A 23559-nucleotide genomic window follows, 5' to 3' on the forward strand; every position below is an offset into this window, starting at 1 on the left:
AGTCTATCCTTGATATGTTCATCTTAACGATGACGGATATTCTCATCCTTGGTTTTCTACCCAGTAAAAAGGTAGTTGTAATCCCTATTGTGTTCCCCAGAGAGTTAATCCTTGATATGTTCATCCTAATCGATGACAGGTTTCCTTCTCTTTGTGGTATTCTACCCAGTAACCGGTAGTTGAAAACCCTACTTTTTCCCGTAGAGTCTATCCTTGATATGTTCATTTTAACCAGTGACAGATACTCTCCCGTGGTATTCTATTCAGTAACTGATAGATGTAATTCCTATTTTCTCCCCTCACAAAGTCTATCCCTGATATGTTCATCCTAACCGGTGACGGATTTTCTCTTTGATGGTCTTCTATCCAGCATTCGATAGATGTAATTCCTACTTGTTATTCAGTTGGTATATCCTTGATATGCTCATCCTAAGCAATGACGGGTATCCTCCTTGACAATCCCAGGAAAGTTTATCCTTGATGTGTTCATCTTAACCGATGACGGATTTTCTTCCCTGTTGAGTCTATCCTTGATATGTTCATCCTAACTGATGACGAATATTCTCACCTTTGGTCTTCTACCCAGTAACCGGTAGTTGTAAATCCTATTTTCTGCAGTTTTCCCCAGGAAGGTTATTCTTACCTAGTAACCGGTAATGAATACTCTCTCTTGGAAATTCTCAGTGAGTCATCCTTGATATGTTCATCCTAACCGATGACGGGTGTCCTCTCTGTCAGATCTTTATTATCTCCTCACCCAGTAACAGGTAGTAGATAATAGATTTCTGCTCCTCCTGTGTTGAAGTTTATTTCTTTCCCGGTCGAGTTGAGTGTGCATTTCCTTAGTGAAATCGCTTTTCCTACATGATTCAAGTACTTCAGTTTTATCCTGACTTACTCGTATCCCCTGCAGATGTTGTTGTTCCCCGGCTGAGTCTATTCCATGTTTGTATGGAATTCCTCGAGTCCCCCAGCAGTTTTAAGTCGTAGCCTGGCCTACGCATAACTCCTTTATCCCCCAGAGTCTTTGTCTCCCCAGTGAGTTTTCCTTACGGAATGCATTATATTCCTGTGGACTTTCGGTCTCTCTGATTTCTTTTCCTTTGTGGCAATATTTCCCCACAAAGAATTTACTTTTACATTCATATCATATGCATCATGAAGTCTCTTAGGGACCAAAATTTGTTTCTATATGTTGTTATTTAAGCCCATTCTACTGAGTCGACATGAAGATTTTAACCTTCACCTCCTCAGTTAGAATGTCCTTAAATAGGGGAAGCTGTAAGACCCCAATTTTGACCCTAAGATCCCTCATGTAATTTCATCATAAGCATTAGCATTGGGATCATAACTTAGCATCCTCCTTACCCCTCTTTCATTGGGTTTATTTTGGGAGAGATCACCAAGCACTATGTGATTGTATCATACTTGTATATTATCATTTTACTAACCAAAATACCAAAAATATATCTTTGTATTTTCCTAACTCTTTTGTAGGTAGGGCATGATCACCATTGATCTATCAAGTTCATATCCAGGGTTTAAGACCCTCATGACAAAGAGCACAACCATGGATTGATCCAAGAATTATTATGAGCATCATATATTAGTTCCATTGATTCCTACATGATATATTGATCAAGTGTTCTTCAAGAGTTTGGAGGTGATTTGCCTTGGAAACCCTAGTTTGACTGGGTATCTTGAGTAACTTCTCCAACAAGCTATCTCACAAATTGATCAAATTCATCAAGGGACACTTCAACTTTCATCATTTTATGCATATATAATCTACCATGAGCCAAGAAAGTCCAAATAATTGAAGGTTATCAAGTTGGTTGATGGTGGTTGGCCAAATGAATTCATCTAATCAAAACTGGGTCTCCCTAGACCCTATCTCCTATAATTTTCATCATATGAAAATGATTCCAAGATAAACGTTACTCTAAATGACATTCCAAACAACTTTCATGTTGAGACCTAGGGCTAGTTTTGCTTGGAGAATCATTTTCTATGTTGAAACATTATAGGTCATTTTGTCTAAACCCTAATTGGAAAGTCAACTTCCCAAGGCCATAACTTGCTCAATTTTTATGCGATGAAATATTTCCAAGTTGCAAAATCAAATTCAAGCTGTCTACTTAAATTTTTATGTTTGGATTGAAAGCAAATTCAACTTTTATGAGCATGTGATATGAAGATACATTATAGGTCATTTTTGACCTATACCATTGAACAAGTGATTTTTCCAAACTTCAAAAATGCATAACTCTATCATTCTAAATCCAAATGACATGAAATTGGTGACCAGTTTGAAGGTATTTGAAAGAGATAGAACTTTGATGAAGACACGTTTCTCATTTGAAGCTCACATACAAAGTTAAGCAAGGTGGAATATTGAGATATATGGCTTGACACTTAGAAAAAATTTCAACATGTTGAAATTTCCAAATTTCCACATCAAAATTCTCCATGTTCCAAGCTCCAAATGAAAAAGTGTTGAACATCAAACTTGTTCACCTTGATCCAAGCTTTCCAAATAACCCAAGTTCATGCATATTGGATGAAGATTGTTAGGTCTGCGCATCGCTTTAACAGGGCTGCATCATTGGAAAGAATCAAATGTACAAACTTCAGTTCACATTGTCTTGCCATTCAAGCTTCATTCAGACTTCAGTTCACATTTGCATCATGGGCCTGTACATGCCCATGCACTCGTGCCATCCACATTGCCAATTTTGGAAAAAATTTGAAGTGTGCAAATATCATTCCCTTTGGCTATAAATAGAAGGCTTATGAGCTCAGTTGAATCACACTTTGCGTGTCAGCTTTTCCCCCCATTGAAACCCTCTCATTCTAAAGGAAAACCTGAGAAATTTCAATTTGAAATTTGAGTTTGAATCTCAACTGTTGGAGATTCAAGAACTCCATGATCCACAACCTTGCAACCTCTCCAATCACTTCCTATTAGCTTCTCAAGTGTGATCAGATCGTGTTTGAAGCAAGCAACATCAAGTTCTGCATAGCATTGAAGGTAATTTTTCAGAAAACTTCATCTTCGATTCTCACTCAATTCTACTCAATTCTCTTGGATCTTTGGTTGTCTGAAGTCCTACCAATTTAGGCAAGAAGATTGAGTTGCTTAGAGGTCAAATCGAAGCAACTCAGTTGACACACCTCAAAATTCAACTCCTCATATCTTTCTATATATGTGGAGTTAGTTAAAATTAAGGTCAGATTCATGCTCTACGCTATTTTTTCTTTCAGCTCATGTCCTCCTTTTTTATTTTGGTGATAGTTGAGGGTGGACCAGTCCGGTGAGGTCCACCGGAGAAGAATACGGGAACTACACCTTCGGTCGTGTGTTGGCACGTCTCAAACCATAGGATCCTTGTAAAATGTTTTAATCCCGTGCGTTGGTTTTAAATACCATCCCTATAGCGCATTGACTAGTGTCCATTGTGGAACGCGCGCTGAGGACCACTTGATCTGCCACCTCAATTAATGAGGGAGATCAAGTGGTCCACGTTTTTTGCTATTTTCTGATTTTCATTTTAATCCTTTTATTTTCATATTTTAAACTAAAATTATTTTTTGGATCATTATTAATAATTTTCATGATTTAATTGATTTTGTCTTTGTTTTTAATTGTTTAAAAATACTTTTAAGTCTTTAAAAACTCTGAAAAATTTTCTCCAAGGTCCTTTGACCTTGTTTGACCTATGATAAATCTCATGGCCATTCCTTTGGTGTTTTGATGAGGTTTTAGGAATTTTACAAACCATATTTAATTTAAATATATTATTTTAGTCTTTTTAATTTGAATAAATGCCAATTAATTATGTTGACCAATTGTGATGATTTGTTTGAGTTTGACTCTTGTTGTTGGGCCTTGGTCAAGGTTGATTTGACTTTGTCAAGTTAATATCATTGGATTTAGGGGATTGATGGAATGTACATTCCATCTCCCAAAATGAATGGATGATATTAATTTGGTAAAAGTCCTCCTTTGACCAATTTGAGTTTTGATCCATTCCCCTCCTTCTTCATCTCATTCCCATTCTTTATGCATTCATCTCATTTGACCTATGATATCTCAAAATACTAAGGCTAGCTGATTGAAAAATCAACATAAGTATGGATGAGATTAGGTCAGCTCTTTTGCATATTCTTTTTGTGTGTGGTATGTTTCATGAGCATAGTCTATTATACTATGTCTCTAACATGCATTAACACCAAAATTCTATTGCCCGACCTCAAATAGTTGTGACTTCTACATAAGTCCAATTACGATTGCTTAACATAGTGCTAAATTTGTGACACAAAAGGCATAACATTCTAGTTAGTGAGATTGTAAGTCTCCCCTCTTTCATGGTATTGTGTGGAAACTTGGCATTTTTTCCTTCCTTTGGAAGATGTCTTGGCTCAAGGATCCATGCTTGTGATAAGTGGGTTGAGTGTTGTCTAAAGAATGACTTAAAATGAAAAGCAAAAGCAAAACAATACTAACTTCTAACTCATTGACAAATGACTTTTAATTTCAAGCCATTTACTTTAATGTCATTTAATTTTAGTCTTTATTCATTTGCCATTATTCATAACATTCTAATTGTTTATGTTAATGCAATTTTCACTTTGTCCACTTGGACCATATTGTGTGATATATTCCATTTTGTGTATACTTTGTTTGTTTGTATGGTCTTTGACCATTAATGTACATAATAACAACAAAAATCCTAAAAAACTTTTGTGTGGACTGTTGACTTGATCTTGGACAAATGTACTTAGAACTTAGGCAACATTCCTATGCTAAAGGACTTGGATAATGCCAACTTTTGTGAAACCAAGTGATTGCAATTTGAAACTTCATCTGATACATCATTCAAGATCCCTTTGAGTTCATCTACAACATGATCATTGTGAAGCTGTTATTTTGAACCTGTGACTTGTGGGATTCATCTATTACATGGGCTAATTTGAAGAAGATCATGGAGTGGCTAAGCTTGGATGTGGATATCTTTAATTAATACCTTGCTCTTCAAGATTGATATAATTGTGTATTTGTGTGTTTCTTGATTCTAAATGTCCAAGGGAATCTGGATTTCTATTGACATTCTTGTCTATTGGATTGCTACCCATTGGTCAGATCTTTTCAACCCTTAAGTTTTAATTTTGTGCATAAGATTAGTCTCTTCATCTTCTCCCCATTTCTTTAATTTCAAAAACTCTCCCTCCCTTTTAAAAAAATCTTCTTTGTTTGAACTTATTTTGTTCTAAACTATGACCACTTTGCAAAAAGATAGAAACTTTGGCCTTATGCCATTGAATTTTCAAACTTCATTTTCTTTATCAAACTTGTAAGTAGACTTAATTATACTTGACTTAAACTTTCAAAAAGCCAAAGAAGATCTAACTCATTCAAACCATTTTTGGGCCTCTGTGCCTTTCAAACTTAATTTTTATTAAAAGCAACGCATCCACTTTGAAATTTGTATCACGAACTATGAGGTTTTGATCCCCCATTTTTATGTTGGTGTAGGCACAAGTCCGAAGGTCTTGTAAAACACAAAAATATAATTAATGAATTCTTTTCTCATCCCCCCATTCTATTTGTTTGTAAACATCCTTTTGTACCAAATACATATGCACACAAAAAGGGCTCCCTAGGAGTACCTAGGACACTTTGGATGCTAACACCTTCGCTTTGTGTAACCAACCCCCTTACCTGTAATCTCTGACATTTTATTAGTTTTGGTTTGAAAACTTCTTACTTTTGGGTTTTGTTCGTACTTTTTCCCTTTTCCCTTGGAAACAATAAAAGCGCGGCAGCGACTCTTGTTATTTAATGTCTAGCTTATCCATAGCTTGATGATCATGAATTTACCGCTACAGATATTCATCCACATCTATGATGTTTTATTTTTACTTTTTGCTTTTTTGAAAATGGTAATCACAAAAAACACAAATAAATAATAATTGTCCATCTACATAATATTTGGTCACAATTCATTTCTCTAAAATCAAAATATCAAATCATTATGCAGGTTGGTTGCCAAACCCATTGAATACAATGATCCAACTCCCTCTCCAAACTTTGATTTCCATGTGTTTGAGGTTGGGGAAGAGATTGATGATGAAGTGTTTGATGAATTCTCCCGCATACTTGAGCATGAGTAAAAAACCATTCAGTCATTCGAAGAAAAATTGAGTTAGTCAACTTGGATTTCGAAGATGATGAAAAGGAAGTCAAGATTGGGTCTCAACTATGTCCGGAGGTTAAGAAAGGGTTGATTGATCTTCTTAGAGAATATTCAGATGTATTTGCTTGGTCCTATCAAGACATGCCCGGGTTGGATTCCGAGATAATGGAGCATAAATTGCCATTGAAGCCAGAGTGCCCGCCAGTCAAGCAGAAGTTGAGGAGGACTCTCCCGATATGGAAATAAAAATCAAAGAAGAATTGCAGTAGCAGATTGATGCCGGTTTTCTTGTTACCGCTGAGTATCCGCAATGGGTGGCCAATATTGTGCCTGTTATGGAAAAGTCCGTATGTGTGTCGATTATAGAGATTTGAACAATGCTAGTCCGAAAGATGATTTCCATCTGCCACACATTGATATGTTGGTAGACAATACGACTAAATTCAAAGTCTTTTCGTTTATGGATGGATTTTCCGGTTATAATAAGATCAAGATGGCACCCGAAGATATAGAGAAGACCACCTTCATTACACCCTGGGGAACATTCTGTTATAGAGTGATGTCTTTCGGTCTAAAGAATGCTGGTGCAACTTAGCAGAAAGAAATGACTACTCTTTTTCATGATATGATGCATAAAGAGATTGAAGTATATGCCGATGTCATGATGGCTAAATCAATTGATGAAGAGGAACATGTTGAGCATTTGTTGAAGCTATTCCAGCATTTTAGGAAATATAAACTCCGCTTGAATCCCAATAAGTGTACTTTTGGTGTTCGTTCTGTTAAGTTGTTGGGCTTTATTATCAGCGATAAGGGTATTGAAGTTGATCCTGCCAAGGTCAAAACAATACAAGAGATGCATGCGCCCAGAACCGAGAAGCAAGTCAGAGGTTTTCTCGGCCGCTTGAATTATATCTCCAGATTCATTTCCCACATGACTGCCACATGTGCGCCTACATTCAAGCTTCTTCGTAAAGATCAGTCTTGTGATTGGACCGAGGATTGTCAGAAAGCTTTTGACAGTATCAAAGAATATCTGCTTGAGCCTCCGATTTTGTCTCCGCCTGTTGAAGGAAGACCGTTGATCATGTATTTGACTGTGCTTGATGAGAGTATGGGTTGTGTTCTTGGTCAGCAAGATGAGACTGGAAAGAAAGAATTTGCAATTTACTACCTCAGTAAGAAGTTCACAGATTGTGAGACTCGGTATTCTATGCTTGAGAAGACTTGTTACGCATTGGCTTGGGCTGCTAAGTGTTTGTGTCAATATATGTTGAATCACACCACTTGGTTGATATCTAAAATGGATCTGATCAAATGCATATTTGAGAAGCCTGCTTTAACTGGGAGGATTGCCCGTTGGCAGATGTTGTTATCCGAGTATGATATTGAATACCGATCTTAGAAAGCAATCAAAGGTAGTGTCTTGGCTGACCACCTGACTCACCAACTGATTGAAAATTACCAGTCAATGCAATATGATTTTCCTGATGAAGAGATCTTGTACCTGAAAATGAAAGATTGTGATGAATCATTGCTTGAGGAAGGGCCAAAACCTGGTTCTCGCTGGGGCATGGTATTTGATGGAGCTGTTAATCAGTATGGTAATGGCATTGGGGCAGTGATTATTACTCCTCAAGGAACTCATTTTCCATTTACAGCTATATTGACTTTCAAGTGTCCAAACAATATGGCTGAGTATGAAGCTTGCATTATGGGGCTTGAAGAGACCATTGATCTCAGAATCAAGTATCTCGACGTCTATGGAGATTCAGCCTTGGTTGTGAATCAGATCAAAGGTGAATGGAAGACGAATCAAACCGGTTTGATACCATACATAGATTATGCGAGGAGGATTTCAACTTTCTTTACAAAGGTTGAGTTTCACCATATCCCTCGAGATGAAAACCAGATGGCAAATGCTCTTGCAACATTGGCTTCAATGATTGTAGTGAATTTTTGGAATGAGGTTCCCAATTTGACTGTGATGCGTCTTGATAGGCCAACTCATGTGTTTGTTGTTGAAGAAATCAAAGATGAAAAGACATGGTATTTTGATATCAAGAGTTTTCTCCAAAGTCAAGTTTACCCGCATAGGGCATCTCTAAAAGATAAGAAGACTTTGAGGAGATTAGCTGGCAACTTCTACCTGAATGGTGATGTGCTTTACAAGAGAAATTTTGATATGGTTTTGCTCAGATGCATGGATAGACACGAAGCAGACCTATTAATGACTGAAGTCCGTGAAGTTTCCTTTGGTACTCATTCCAATGGACATGTTATGGCTAAGAAGATGCTAAGAGCAAGTTACTATTGGCTGACAATGGAATCTGACTGTTGCAAGTTTGTGAAGAAATGCCACAAGTGTCAAATCTATGCAGATAAGATTCATGTTCCTCCGACACTGTTGAATGTCATTTCCTCTCCATGGCCCTTCTCCATGTGGGGAATTGATATGATTGGCATGATTGAGCCCAAAGCTTTGAACCAACAACGTTTTATTCTGGTGGCTATAGATTACTTCACAAAGTGAGTTGAAGCGGCATCATATGTGAATGTAACCAACCAAGTTATTGTAAGGTTTATTAAGAATCAGATTATATACCGTTATGGTGTGCCAAGTAAGATCATTACTGATAATGGATCTAACTTGAATAATAACATGGTGGAATCTCTTTGCAAAGACTTCAAGATTGCACACCATAATTATTTTCCCTACAGATCCCAAGATGAATGGGGTTATTGAAGTTGCAAACAAGAACATCAATAAGATCATTCAGAAGATGGTTGTAACATACAAGGATTGGCATGAGATGCTCCCATTTTCTTTGCATGGGTATCGTACATCCATCCGCACTTCAACAGGGGAAACTCCTTTCTCGCTTGTTTATGGCATGGAAGTTGTGCTCCCAGTAGAGGTTGAGATCCCATCATTACGTGTCTTGATGGAAGCTAAGTTGACAGAAGCTGAATGGTGTCAAACCAGGGTGATCAGCTGAATTTGATTGAAGAGAAAAGGTTGATTGCCATGTGCCATGGTCAGTTATATCAACAGAGAATAAAGAAAGAATTTGATAAGAAGGTGAGCTTGTGCTCAAGAAAATCCTATCTTTCAAACCAGATGCTAGGGGCAAATGGACTCCTAATTATGAAGGCACATATGTTGTTAAGAGAGCCTTTTCAGGCGGCACCTTGATTCTTACAACTATGGATGGTGAAGAGTTCACACGTCCTGTGAATGCTGATGCAGTCAAGAAATACTTCGGCTAAAAATAAAAGAACAACTCGCTAAGTTGAAAACCCAAAAGGGAGGCTTAAGCAAAAATGAGCGTCTCGGTGGATTGAAAACCCGAAAGGGCGATCTAGGTAAAAATTAGAGACATAAAACAGAAAATTCATCCCGATAGGTTGAGCACCCCACCTTGGGGAAATCTACGCAAAAATTAGGGATTATGGAAAGTAACTGCATTCGGTTGATCTCCAGTCTTGGAACAATTTTGAGCAAGTCAGTCAACTTGGATTCATCATTTTCATCCGAAGCCAATAGCAAAGTGGATAGCAAAGTTGGTAGAAGGATTAGTGATCATTATATTCAATGTAGACCTTTGCCATGTAAATTACCATTTTTCAACTTTTGTAAAGATCTATGGAGTCTTGTCATTTACAGACTACCATTCTATTAAATAAAGTTGAACTTTTTATCCAATTGTTTCTACTCTATTTTATATTTCAGCTAAAATAGAATTGAATTTTATGATGATAATTTTGAAATATTTAAATCAATAAAATTAAAAATATTTTCTTAAAATAATAAAAGCAATTACTTTCAAAAGAAAACGACTTCATTAAAGAAATGTCAACAACAATATGAGAATAGGTAAGTCTTAAAATTGCGGAACATTGTTGGTCTTCACCAAGCAGTTGGTTTGATCACTTTTTCCTCTCCAATAGCAAGTCAGTTTCCCCAACTGAGTTAGCAATCACCTCCCCAGCTGAACTAGAGGCACATATTCTCAACGATTTGCGTAAGTCCAACATGAGTTTTATTCCCCTCAAGTTGCTAATGGAATTCACTCCCGACTCCTGCCAGCACTGATTCTTGAGCAACATTTTGGTCCTCTGCAAGGTTGTCTCCCATTTGATATGGTGTTGACCTAAAATTCCCCGCATAATTGACAATTCAACACGTCTTTTCTATCTCCCCATTCAGGGTCGAGTTGTTTATGATTGGATGTTTTATGTTCATCGCTAGATCTTTCTCCAGTTGATGCCTTCATCCTGTTGAGATTAGTCGAGTGTTGTAACGGTGATTCAGATCGGTGACATTTGTATCCTTTGTGATACGTTTGTCAGCATATTCATCAAACATATACATATTCATGCATAAATTACAGCATCGGATATTCCATTATGCATCTGTTATTGCATTTGATGTTATTTTTCGAATCCTCTGCTATGGTGACATTATTTTTTCCCATACAGATTTGGTATGTCTGTCCTCCCTCAATTGTAGAGTGTCAGCCCCCTAGGCAGAAAGAATTTAACCTTTCTCATTCCCCACTGAGTTATTTCCTCGTGGATGATTATTATTTCAGCTTCCTCCCTAGTTGGTTATCTGGATGGAACCACTCCCCCTGAGTTATATCCTCACCGAGTCGAGTCTTTGTTTGACCGTTTCTTTTTAGCTCTTACATAGATAGATGCTTTCGGTCCCTTGAGAGTCTATTACCCAGTAACTGATAATATTCCTCTCAATTGTTGAGTACTTTACTGTTTCCCAATACCCTGTAAGAGTAAACTACTTCTTTTTTTATCCCAGCGGATTCGTTTTACGTTCCCCTAGGTAGTTTGTCCTTGATATGTTCATATTAACCGATGACGGACATTCTTCTCTTTGAGTCTATCCTTGATATGTTCACCTTAACCACTGACGAATATTCTCTTCTTTGGTTTTCTACCCAGTAAAAAGGTAGTTGTAATCCCTATTTCATTTCCCAGAGAGTTAATCCTTGATATGTTCATCCTAACCGATGACAGATTTTCTCCTCTTTGCAGTCTTTTGCCTAGTAACCGGTAGTTGTAAATCCTGCTTTCCTCCCTGAGTCTATCCTTGATATGTTCATCCTAACCGGTGACATATATTCTATTTTCGATATTCTATCCGGTAACTGATAGATATAATTCTTATTTTCCCCCGGCAGTATATCCTTGATATGTTCATCCTAACCGATGATGGATATTCTTCCATTTGTGTCTATCTTTGCTATATTCACTTTAACCAGTGACTAATATTCTCTTTCTTTGGTCTTCTGCCCAGTAACCGGTAGTTGTAAATCCTATTTGATATTTTCTCTAACAGGTTATTCTTACCCAGTAACAAGTAACGAATACGCGTCATATTCCTCAGCGAGTCATCCTTGATATGTTTACCCTAACCGGTAACGGATGTCTCTCTGTCAGATTATGTTATCTTCCTATCCTGTGATTGGTAATGGATAATATACTTCTGGTACTCCTGTGTTGAAGTTTATGCTTATCCAGATGAGTTTGGGTACGCATTTCCTCAATGAAGTTGCTAATTCCCTATTTGGTTCAAGTATTTTAGTTTTTTTTTCTGATTTACTCGCTTTCCCTGCAAATTTTCCCTTTATCCCCGACTGAGATTTTCAAATGATTTATTCTTATGGAATTACCCTCATGTCCCCCAGCAGTTTTTAGACGTAGTCTGGCCTACGCACAACTTTTTATCCCCCATAGTCTCTGTCTCCCCAGTGAGTTTTCCCTATGGAATGCATTATGCTCATGTGGACTTTCAGTCTCTCTGTATTCTTTTCCTTTGTGGAAACATTTTCCATGCAAATATTATTTTTAACATTCATATTATATGCATCATGAGGTCACTTAGGGACCAAAATTTGTTTCTATATGTTATTATTTAAGTCCATTCTACTGAGTCGATACGAAGATTTTAACCTTCATCTTCTCAGTTAGAATGTCCTTAAATAGGGGCAACTATAAGACCCCAATTTTGACCCTAATATCCCTCATACCATCTCATCATATGCATTAACATTGGGATCACACTTTGGCATCCTCCTTACCCTTCATTCATTGGGTTTGCATTGGGAGATATCACCAAGCACATTTGATTGTATCATACTTTTTTTTCATTATTTACTAATAAAAATACCAAAAATATGTCAATGTATAGTTTAACTCTTTTGTAGGTAGTGTGTATGCTCACATATGCTCCATCAAGCTCATATCTAGGGCTTAAGACCCTCAATGCAAGGAGATCAATCAATAAATGATTCACTTTGGCTCTAAGCATCATATATGGATCCCCATGATCTTCACATGTCATTTTGATCAAGAAATCATCAAGAGTTTGGGACGTGTTTGCCTTGGAAACCCTAGTTCATCTGGGTATCTTATGTGACTTATCCAACAAGTTTCTTCAACACTTGATCAAATATTTCAAGGGATACTTCATATTACATCATGCTACACATATATGATCCTCCATGAGTCCCAAAAGTCAAGCTAGCAAGTTGGTTCATGGTGATTGACCAGAGAAAGTTAACTGGTCAAAACTAGGGTTCCCTAGACCCTATCTCCTAAAACTTTTGTCATATGAAAATTATTCCAAGATAAAAGTTACTCTAAATGACATTCCAAACAAATTTTGTATGGAAGTCAAGAGCTAGTTTTACTTGGGAAGTCATTTTTTATGGTGAAAGATTATAGGTCATTTTGTCTAAACCCTAGTTTGGAGGTCAACTTCCCATGACTATAACTTTCTCAATTTTTATGAATTGAAAGAAATTCAAATTTCATGATCAAATTCAGGATTTCTACTTCAACTTTGATGTTTGGAGGAAGTGCAAATTCAACTTACAAATTCATGTGCCAAGAGGAAACATTATAGGTCATTTTGGACCAATACCATTGAACAAGTGATTTTCCTCAACTTCTAAAATGCATAACTCCTTTATGCCAAATCCAAATGAGGTCAAATTTGTGACCAAATTGAATAGGTTTGGAAGAGATACAACTTTGATGAAGGAACTTTCCTCATTTGAAGTCCATAGAAAAAGTTATTCAAGGTGGAAGAAGTGGACATTTGACTTGGGACTTAGAAAATTTTCAAATATGTTTGATTTCCCAAACTTCCACCTCAAAATTCATCATTATCCAAGCTTCAAATGAAAAAGTGTTCAAAATTAAAGTTATTCCCCTTGATCTCACCTTTCTAAAACATCCAAGATCATCCCATTTGGATTAAAATTGTGGGACTTGCGCAAGGGTGTAAGTTAAAGCACCATTTGGATAATTTCAAGTTCCAATTTTCACACACACTTGCATGAGATTCTAACATGATTTCAGCATGAAGTACCTTGAACTTTAGATCATATGGCATCATCTCATGGGCCTAATGCACACCCATGCATCCATGCAAGGGAGAATTTGATTTTTTTCCAAATTTGGAAGTGTGCAAATATCATTCACATTGGCTATAAATAGGACCCTTCATGATAAAAAATAGGATCCCTCTTGCCCAAGCTTCGACCCCCTTCTTCCTCAAACACCATTGAAAGGATAATCTTGAAGGTTTCTTGAGAAACCGAGTTTCAATTCTCCTTCTATTTTAGGATTGAAACTCCAAGACATTTGTCTTGAACTAGAGGCATGTCGCAGATTACCGTGGAAGAACTACAAAGAAATCAAGAGGCAATGAAGGTTAAAATCAACCAGCTGAAGACTCAGATGAGCCTGATCATGGAGATCCTACAGTCGATGTTGAGGAAGGAAGGCAATCCCGTGTCAACTGTTGTGTCAGAAGCGGTCACCCCAGTAAGCGTGCCTGACCCTATTCCACCTCAGGAGCAGCCTCGTGGATTTCGTCCACATCCTGAACCTCCAAGGGCTCCGTATCAGTGGCCTTTCCCTGTTCCCCAACCGAGGCAGGGGAACCCAGTGTAAAACCAGTATCCAAACCAACAGCAGAACTTCGCCCATCAGGGTAGACAGAGACCAAGAAAGCCAGTGAGGCATATTGATCTACTGCCAATGTCGTACAGTCAAGTACTACCGTATTGGATCAAAGGTGGATTGATAATGCCGAAGGAACTGCGTCCAGTGATTCCTCCATATCCACCAGGCTTTGATGTCAACGTACGATGTGACTTCCATGCTGGGGCACAGGAGCATTCAACTATAAATTGCAAGGTCTTCAAGCACAGAGTACAAGACTTGATTGATTCAAGGGCTATTATGTTCACGCCACAAGGCCTGAACATAATGAACATCCCATGCCTCCACAAGAGGGCACATCTGCAATGTCGTGATCAATGCAAGTGGAAGATGGGGTAGATTTGAAGAGGTTGCGCCTATGAGAAGATTTTGAGAAGGATCCCCTTGAAGATGGTCATGATATCCACTGCCAACCTAATAATTCCAGTCTGAGGATATGAATAAGGCTAATTATGTCCACAGTCATTAGTTTGGTTAAAACATGTTCATGTGTGATTTTCTTGATTGTCATTTGTAACATTCATTTGTAATAAACTCGTTTATTTTTTAATATTAATGACATTGAAATGAATATTCATGTTTTGAATAAATCCATTTGTGTCCACTCATACTTTATCTTGTCAATGTTCAAATGTTGATTTTAAGAGGAGGAGGATGAAATTAAAAACATGAAATCATTGCTCGTACACTTTTGAATAAAACCTTGCTGATGATGTAAGGCATTGTTTCAAATCCCAAACACCGGAGATATAAGGAAGATAATCCCTAGTTAACCCCTTCGAGCCAATGAGTAGGAGTTTCTTTCCGAATATAAAACCTATAATCTCAAACCGGGGCAGGGTAGTCGTCAGTTAGTTTGACCAGGCGTTCAAACATAAAAAGAGAAGTGTCCTATCTGAGGATCAACCATATCTTATCCCTCATAAGAGGTCGGAAACCATCAAATTCCAAATGGTTGTCCCTAACCCACAGAGGCACGAGGCGGTCACAACCCTTCCAATCAAACAGACAGATGTCACACGATTTGTTTCACCAAAAAGAAACAGGAAAAACAAGAAACAAAAAAGAAAGAAAGTTCGCTAAGTCGAAAACTCGAAAACGAGTGACTTAGGAAACAATTAGGGCATCCTTGTGGATTAGAAATCTGAACCAATCCAGCAAAAATAAGGAAAATGGAAAAAACGAAATAAAAAGAGGAATCAAAAGAAAATCCTCAGCAAGAACAAAGTCGTGTGGCTACAAACCAAACAAGAGCAGGATGACTGCCACACCGAAAACCTCGTGGGTTCATTAACCATCACTTCAAAATCCCTTTTGGAAGAAGAGCGCTTGTGCCAAACTAGCTGAACGTAAGATTGGAGAACATCACGAAGAGCGGGAGGGTTAGGATAGGTTAGAGTCGTAAATCCTTTCTTTCTGAAACTGTGAACCAGGCCACGTTACAAACCTTAAAAGACCTAATTGAAGCAAGGTTTATTTAGAAAGCATACTATGGTCAGAACAATCATGTTAAAACTGACTCCTCAATTATTTGCTCATAATTTGGGTTGATATTGATCTGACATTCTCAATCAGTGATGCATTCATATATATGTCATAATTTCAGTGAGCATGCTTGGATTTCAAGACTAGCATAAACATGACATTGTTATTATCATTTCTAAAAATGAACATGTGTTACTCATGAGTGAGCATTTGATGTCAAGAGACTTCCCATAATGAACGTGCATTGGAAAGCTTGATACCCCCATAAGAGAATGATGCCCAAAGACTTTGTTAAGCAGAGGCAAATTACTTCAACTGATTGAATCATAAGCCAGAACACCTGAGAACTCCGTTGAGTAGAGACAGGTCGCCTTGATTTGATCGTACTCAGAGAGATAAATGCCTAAGACTCCGTTGAGCAGCGCCAAATTATTTTTGATCGATCACAACGAGTGCTGAAAGCCCGAGACTCCGTTGAGCAGCAACCATCCACCTCATGTGATTATATAAAGGAGAAGAATATCCAAGAGCTCCGTTGAGCAGAAGGACAAGATGTTTCATATTTCAATCAATCTGAGACAGTTACATCAAGATTCAGTTAGTCTGAGATAGTTATGTCGAGATTCGGCGAATCTCTCCAAAGATCAGATAGTCAAGGAAGTAAATCACTCCAGTTGATCGCGTCAGAAGACCAAACGCCCGAGAACTCCGTTGAGCAGGGGAAGTTTATTTTGACTGATCATAACAAGTGTTGAACGCCTAAGACTCCATTGAGCAGCGGCCAGTCACTTCGTGTATTATATCAAGAAGTAGAATGTCTAAAGAACTCTGTTGAGCAAAAAAGACAAGACACTTCAATTTTCAGTCAATCTGAAGCAATCACGTCGATGAATCTCTACAAATCAATTGATCTAAGGAAGTTACGTCGAGATTCGACAAATCTCTACGAGGCATTAGTCAGGGGAATTCCCTCAGAGATCTGCTAGCCAGGGGAAGAGTTATTCCAAGACCTATACTGGGGAAAGCTACCTCAGGAATCCAAGAAGTCAATCTTCCGAGATAGTTAATCAGAGGTATACAGTTCCAAGAAACTAGGGCAGGTCATATCGAGATAGCTATCATGACAAGGCTGCTTCATAACTGGTGACTGGGGAAATACATGCAGATTCTCAATTGACTAGGGCGTCATTGACCAGAGAGGGGAGATCCTTTTTGTACTTTATAGGCTGTTCAGAGCAAGATCCACGGTGCATAAGAGACTTTTAAGTTCGAGATGAATGTCGGGGAGTAACGCTAAGCACATCCCCTTACCTTTCGGCAGAGAACCCGATCATAATCGATAAACCCAATGGTTACTGGTACCCAATTTTTTCAATCTCCATACATTTCTTGCCATACCGTCTAACCAAAAGCCTGACCACACATCAGCATTGCTTAAATAATCATGCATTACATAACATTGCATCCCCAAAAGAGCGTAGCATATTCCATCAAGATGGAGCATTACACCATGCAAAATAAACATGCATAAACGCATAAAAGTCTTTCTCGAAAGCATAAAAAAGGAAAAGAAAAAAAATCATATGTTGATACGTTCTTCCTCCCTAATGAGAACATCATCAAGAATCCTTGGGTTGCTATTCCCCGTAGGTTTTCCCGAGATATTTCTTCTTCGTGTTGCCTTTTGTAAGTACCCTTTTGAGTCTTTCGTCAGTCAGTTACCTTTCGTAAGTCCTTTCGGGCTCGTGTCAGTCCTCCTTGCCTTTCGCTTGGAGAAGATAATTAAGATAACTTACCTTTCCTGAGTTTATTTCGTTGCTTTGTGCATGAAATCACGTCTCCCCCTCGATGCCTTTCGCATGAGTAGGGTACCTCTGTCAGATCTTTGCATCCCATTTTTTTAAAAGCTTGATGTAGGTTTGGTGAGTCTTGGGGTTTGGGTAACCATTGTGTCGAAAACTTCATCCCCTCCGTTGTGCCTGAGGGATGAGATAAAGTTTTCGTGCCTACTGCAAGGTCCCCGCCTGACAGAGCATATCAAAGCCCAGATTCTGTTTGGAAAATTCTCTCAATTCAGTTTTCGCTTGGCGAAACATCTTCAGAGCTTTTACAAGTATCGGTGACCTTTCGTCGAGTAATTTCCTTTGGGAGTCTATTCTATTGTTGCTGTTTGCAAGCCCTCCTTGCCTTTCGCTTGGAGAAGATTATTGAGATAACTTACCTTTTGTGAGTTTATTTCGTTGCTTTATGCACAAAATCACATCTCCCTCTTGATGCCTTTCGCACGAGTAGGGTACCTTTGTCAGATCTTTGCTTCCCATTTGTTTAAACGCCTGATGTAGGTTTGGTGAGTCCCGTGGTTTGGGTAGCCATTATTTGAGAACTTCATCCCTGCCGTGGTGCCTGAGGGACAATATGAAGTTTTCGTACCTATTTGCAAAGTTCCCCACCTGTAAGAGTGTGCCAAAGCCCAGATTCGTCTCGCAGATCCCCTTAAGTCTAGGTTTTACCTAGCAGGTCTTGCCCCACTCTTTGTTTTGCCTCGTGAAAATATTTGTGACCTTTTGTCCTTTACTTACCTTTCGTAAGTATCCCCTGCCTTTTGCATGGGAGGTATTCCTCTTCTAGCTTGCCTTTTGTGAGTCTCCTTTGTGCCTTTCGCATAAAGATTAATGTCCTCAGTTGCTTACCTTTTGTAAGTTTCCTCAGCCCTTTGCTCAAGCATTGATATTCTTGAACATGCTTACCTTTTGTAAGTGACCCCTGCCTTTGGCCTAGAAAGCTCCTCCTACAAAGAAGTCGTTACTATCTCTTGTATGAGAAGATTTTCCTTTTCATTTTCTTCTTAACCCTCTGTTAATAAGCTTCTCATTACCTTTGTATGAGAAATACCTTCCAATTTTCTTCTTAACCCTCTGTTAAGAAGTTTCTCACTACCTTTTGTATGAGAAATTCGTTCCAATTTTCTTCTTAACCCTCTGTTAAAAAGTTTCTCACTACCTTTCGTATGAGAAATCCCTTCCAATTTTCTTCTTAACCCTCTGTTAAGAAGTTTCTCATTACCTTTTGTATGAGAAATCCTTTCACCTTTCTTCTTAACCTTTTGTTGAGAAGCTCTCATTACCTTTTGTATGAGAGATCATATCCATCTTCATGCGTCTTCTTAACCTTTTGTTAAAAATTCCTCACTACCTTTTGTGTGAGAATCCCCAGCAGACCTTGTGTCTAAGAGTTCCCGTTACCTTTTGTATGAGAATCTCATCCCCATTTTCTTCTTAACCTTTTTTTAAGGAGTTCTCACTACCTTTCGTGTGAGAAATTCGACCATCTTTCTTCTTAACTTTTTATTCGGAAGACCCCTTCTCTTATACAAAGGAGCCTTTGCTACCTGTTGTGCGAGAAAATCATACCCCCCAGTGAGGTTGTCCCTCATTCCCATTTTCTTCTTAACCTTTTGTTAAGGAGTTCTCATCACCTTTTGTGAGAGAAATCTGTCTATCTTTTTCTTCTTAACTGTATTTGGGAGATTCCCTTTCTCTTTCTATGGAGCCGTTGCTACCTGTTGCGAGAAAATGGCACTTATTAGTTGAGTTGATTGCCTTTAGCAAGATGTCTCTTTTCCTTTTGCGAGAGATCTTATTTCAATTAGTTTATCCATCGGTAATTGCCTTTTACAAACACGTGATTATTTTACCATCACGGAACTCTGTGGGAATACCTCGATCACCTATTACATTCCAAAACATGATAGGGGAGGCGAGAAAAGAAAAGAAAGAAGAAAAGAATGAAAAAGAGATGAAAACAAAAAATGGAAAAAGAAAAAATAAGAGAAAAAAGAAAAAGCTTAGAGAAAGACGAAAAATAATCAATCCTTTTGCATTAGCATACTGCATGCGCCATGCATACCTCTCAAAAATACCCCATCTATCACATAACATTTCAATTCCCAGTAGTTGCCCTACATAAAGACATGTTTGTTCTCCCATATATCCCAGTGAAGAAGACCTCCTTGTGACCTATCTTCACATAGTCTACCATTTGTTCATGGCAGGCAAATTTCCTGTTATTCTATGTATTTAATCCTCTCCTACCTTGATTGTCTGAAAGTCGTTGCTATCCATACATTCAGGTCCGAGAAAATTAAATAGGGGCAACTGTCATACCCTAAAATTCGCTCTACCCTTCACATGATCATATAGGTCACTAACTCCAGACATTTGCATATCATCTTCATTCATTCATTTCATTTGAATAAGCATGATTCAATCCGATTTACGAATAGTGTCTGTTGGATTCTCCTGTTCCTTGCATATTGTCATTACAATCAGCATCATGTCATGACATTTTTAGTTGATTTTAGCTTCAAATGGATTTCAACCTCAAATTAATTTTTAAGTTTAAATTGATGTTTCTGGTTGGGTTTGATTTTTGAAGTTTAGAATTGATTTTTAAATGCATTCCATCATTCTTTAGAAAATTAACTATTTCGATTTGATTTTAAAAATTCCATTTTGGTTTATTAGTCTTTTTGGGCCATGGATTTGTAAAAGTCCTTAGGCCCATTTCTAAACTCATTCCAAACCAAAAACTACAAAAATCCAAAAAAAACCCATGTAGGCCCATTTCATGGTAATCCATTTTAATTCCATTTAATCAAAACCAATTTCAATATCCATATCCAATTCAAAATCCAATTTCATTTTAATATCCATTTAACCATGTTTTTTTCTTTTTTACAAAATCCATTATTATCCACAATTCCCATTTTTTTCAATTAATCCAAACCATATCCAAATTCATGTTTATAACCATAATCCATTTTTTAATCCAACCCATAATTCATTATCCAAAAAAAAATCCATTCAATTTAATTTTCATTAGTACAATTCATAATATTTTACATATATCCTAATAAGGCAAATGAAAAAAGCTGCATAAGCTACAGCTGTAACGTACAAAACCACCATCCATAATAGAAGAAACTTGAAAACTGCAAGCTGCAAGAAAACGTACGTGCAGCCAACTTCCAAACTAAGCCAAGATACGCGAGCCATAAGCATAACCTGCTGCAGAAATGCGACTAACTGCACAAAAGCCAGCAACAAGCTCCAAGCTGACGAACCGCTACGTAGTGAAGCCAACGCAAGCTGCATAATTCCTAACACGCAGTGCAAACAAGCGTAAGCCACATACGTCAAGCCAACGCCAAAAACGGAAGCAGTACATCTACCAAAGTACACAAAATGCAGAGTGATTTTTCAAAGTATAAACAACAGGTAAGAGCAAAAAAATTGAAATGGGAAATGAACGACAACTGCACAATGTTTAAACGCAGCAAACCGTAAATTTCAAAAGGGAAAATCACAGTACCAAAACGGCAATAAGAAAGTTGCTTAAACGAAGTGAACTAAAAACACAGAAATTTTTTCTATAAGTACATGGTTTCACGGTAATTTTGGGGGGAATTTTACGTTTCTGGATTATTCTTCTTCCCTCGCTAAGCAAAACACATAACAGAACTCGCCATTCTCTAACCAACTCTGCAACCTACTAAACCTCCATAACCAAAACCTTCATCAACACCGCTTCAACCGCTTCATCAACACCATTCTCTTCTTCACGCAAATCCTAGCCTCAACCGTAACAAACTCTTGATCGCGACCTTCAAGCAACCACCGTTTCCACCGCGACTTAATTCAATACGTCACCATACGAACTCCTGCAATCGAACCACACTGAGCAAATCATAAAAAGCCACGAAGCCTTGCATGACAAAAGTCCATAACCAAAGAGAAGTGGAAGGATATTGAATCTGCGAGAAGCGATTACCAGAACTTCAAGTCGACGTCGTCAACGAATCCGCTTCTGCCGTTATCGTTGGGCTCTCTCTTCCTTTCACGTTGTTGATTCTGCTGTTATAGCGCAGGTTGTGGTTGGAGCTCAGTCCTTCTTTTTTTATCCATCTTCGTCGTCGCCGGTAAGATTTATCTCGTGTTTATACCAGTGTTAAATTAGGCTTAGATCGGGGGTGGCGAAGTGAAGATGACGCAGATATCGCCACGTCGAATTGCCGCTGCCGGTGATGAAACTCGGCGCGGCAGCCGTCGTAGTTCCTGTTTCTCCATGGGCGATACTGAATGCGTGAAGAGGAATAACTTCACGGTTTGTTCCATATCTAGCCCCTCCGCGTTGGGCCTTAGGGCCTGTACGAGGCCCAACTATTATTCCATTGTTTCACACCACGCGATCCTGCCTCACACCCCATCCGATGGGCCTAATCCCCAATCCCTAGGCCCGGTCCAAATCCTGGATCTGCATTGTTATTAGTAGAAGTAGAAGTTATTAACATTGAGTAGGAATTATTAATAGAATTAGGAGTTTAGGTAGTTAACTAGTGTTAATTTTAGAATCATGGTTAGGATATTACTTAGAATTCATTTTAGTGATAATGATTTAGTAATTGTAATTGTTTTAGAATTTACTTTTGTTAATAGTTTTAGAATATAGTTGTTAATGGTTTTAGACTTAATTGATTATTATGTGTGGAATTTTATTTTTAAACATTTTAGACTTTAATTTGGTATTGATTTGAAAGATTTTCATTGGTTGGTTAATTGTTTTAGATTTTATTTTGATAATATCTTAGAATTGATTTTGATAATTGTTTTCTTGAATATTATTCTAACATCTAACCATTAACCTCTAACAATTAAATTCCGCATCTAACATTTAAATTCCGTTTCTAACTCCTTTAATTTCCGCTCTATTTTGTCATTTATCTTATGCAATTTTATTTTGTTTTTTATCATAATGTGCATTATTCACTTCATCTTAAAATGAACATAAAAATGGTAAAGACTTAAAAAAACAAAAATACAATAATTCCCTTAGCATGGAAAGGACTTTGGATAAAGGATTTAAAGATTTCTATTAGGACTCTTGCATTTGGACTTGGACTTGTGTGATTGACCTATGCAACTTGGAGTTTCCGAGGACTTGTGATCTTTTATTGCAAGAATGGAATGCATTCATGGCACTACCCGAGGGAGACTTGATTTGTATTTTCATTATCCGATTGTTAGTTTAGGATACAATTACACACACAAGGCTTTCTCTTGGGCTACCTGACAATGAGACCTTTTATTTCCTGCACTCCCTTGTACTTTACCTGTACCTCCCTCCCCTTTCCGATGTACACATTTACTTGCTTTCTTTTATTGCCTGTTAGCTACTCCTTAGGCATTAGGAGCGCTTATCATTCCATCATCAATAATCAAACCCTTGATCCAACGTCAAGCGGTATTTTCATCAATCAAAACCAATAAGTAAACCCTTGATCTAACATCAAGCGGTCTTTTCCAAATCAAACTCAAAAACACAATAAATGGCGATTAGGATCGTACGTCACGAGCCTTAAGCGATAAAGAAGGGATGAGATTGGAGCTTTCCTACACTCATTCTGAATGCTTCGAACACAAGACGTTTGGCTTGGTAGTTTGAGGTATTCACCTTTATCCATAGTCTTTAGTGCAATCCGAAACCAATAACACTTTCTTTAAAACTTAAAAACAACTCAACGCATTCAAACCTTTTGTTTGAGCCTTAGGGCGACACAATCGAAAACCCTTCTTCAAGGTAATAAAAACAACAAAACACACCAAACAATTTCACACCCACGAACTACGGGGCTCTGATTTCTCACTTCAACAAGTGGGCATACGTAGGCACAAGGACCCAATCCTTGGCGAGCACACTAACTTAAAATCTACCTCCACTCCGCAAACCTTTGGCAAGCAAACATTCGATAAACAATACACACATAAGTGCAAACATCCTAGATGGT

General features: G+C 37.9%; 1 long non-coding RNA gene across 3 annotated transcripts; it reads right to left on the reverse strand.

The window, feature by feature from the left end:
* Positions 1-20554: 20554 nt before the first annotated feature.
* Positions 20555-21873, reverse strand: LOC127126083 (uncharacterized). 3 transcript variants are annotated; one of them, XR_007804906.1, is made up of 3 exons: positions 21546-21873; positions 21188-21435; positions 20555-20942 (listed from the first exon to the last, which is right to left on the reverse strand). It is a non-coding gene; the product is annotated as an uncharacterized LOC127126083 (long non-coding RNA). The 3 variants fall into 3 exon arrangements; XR_007804907.1 differs by having other exon boundaries at positions 20555-20874; positions 21155-21435; XR_007804905.1 differs by having other exon boundaries at positions 21155-21435.
* Between the last annotated feature and the right edge of the window lie 1686 nt (positions 21874-23559).

This window comes from Lathyrus oleraceus, chromosome 3 (genome assembly GCF_024323335.1).
Source record: "Lathyrus oleraceus cultivar Zhongwan6 chromosome 3, CAAS_Psat_ZW6_1.0, whole genome shotgun sequence".
NCBI classification, from domain to species: domain Eukaryota; kingdom Viridiplantae; phylum Streptophyta; class Magnoliopsida; order Fabales; family Fabaceae; genus Lathyrus; species Lathyrus oleraceus.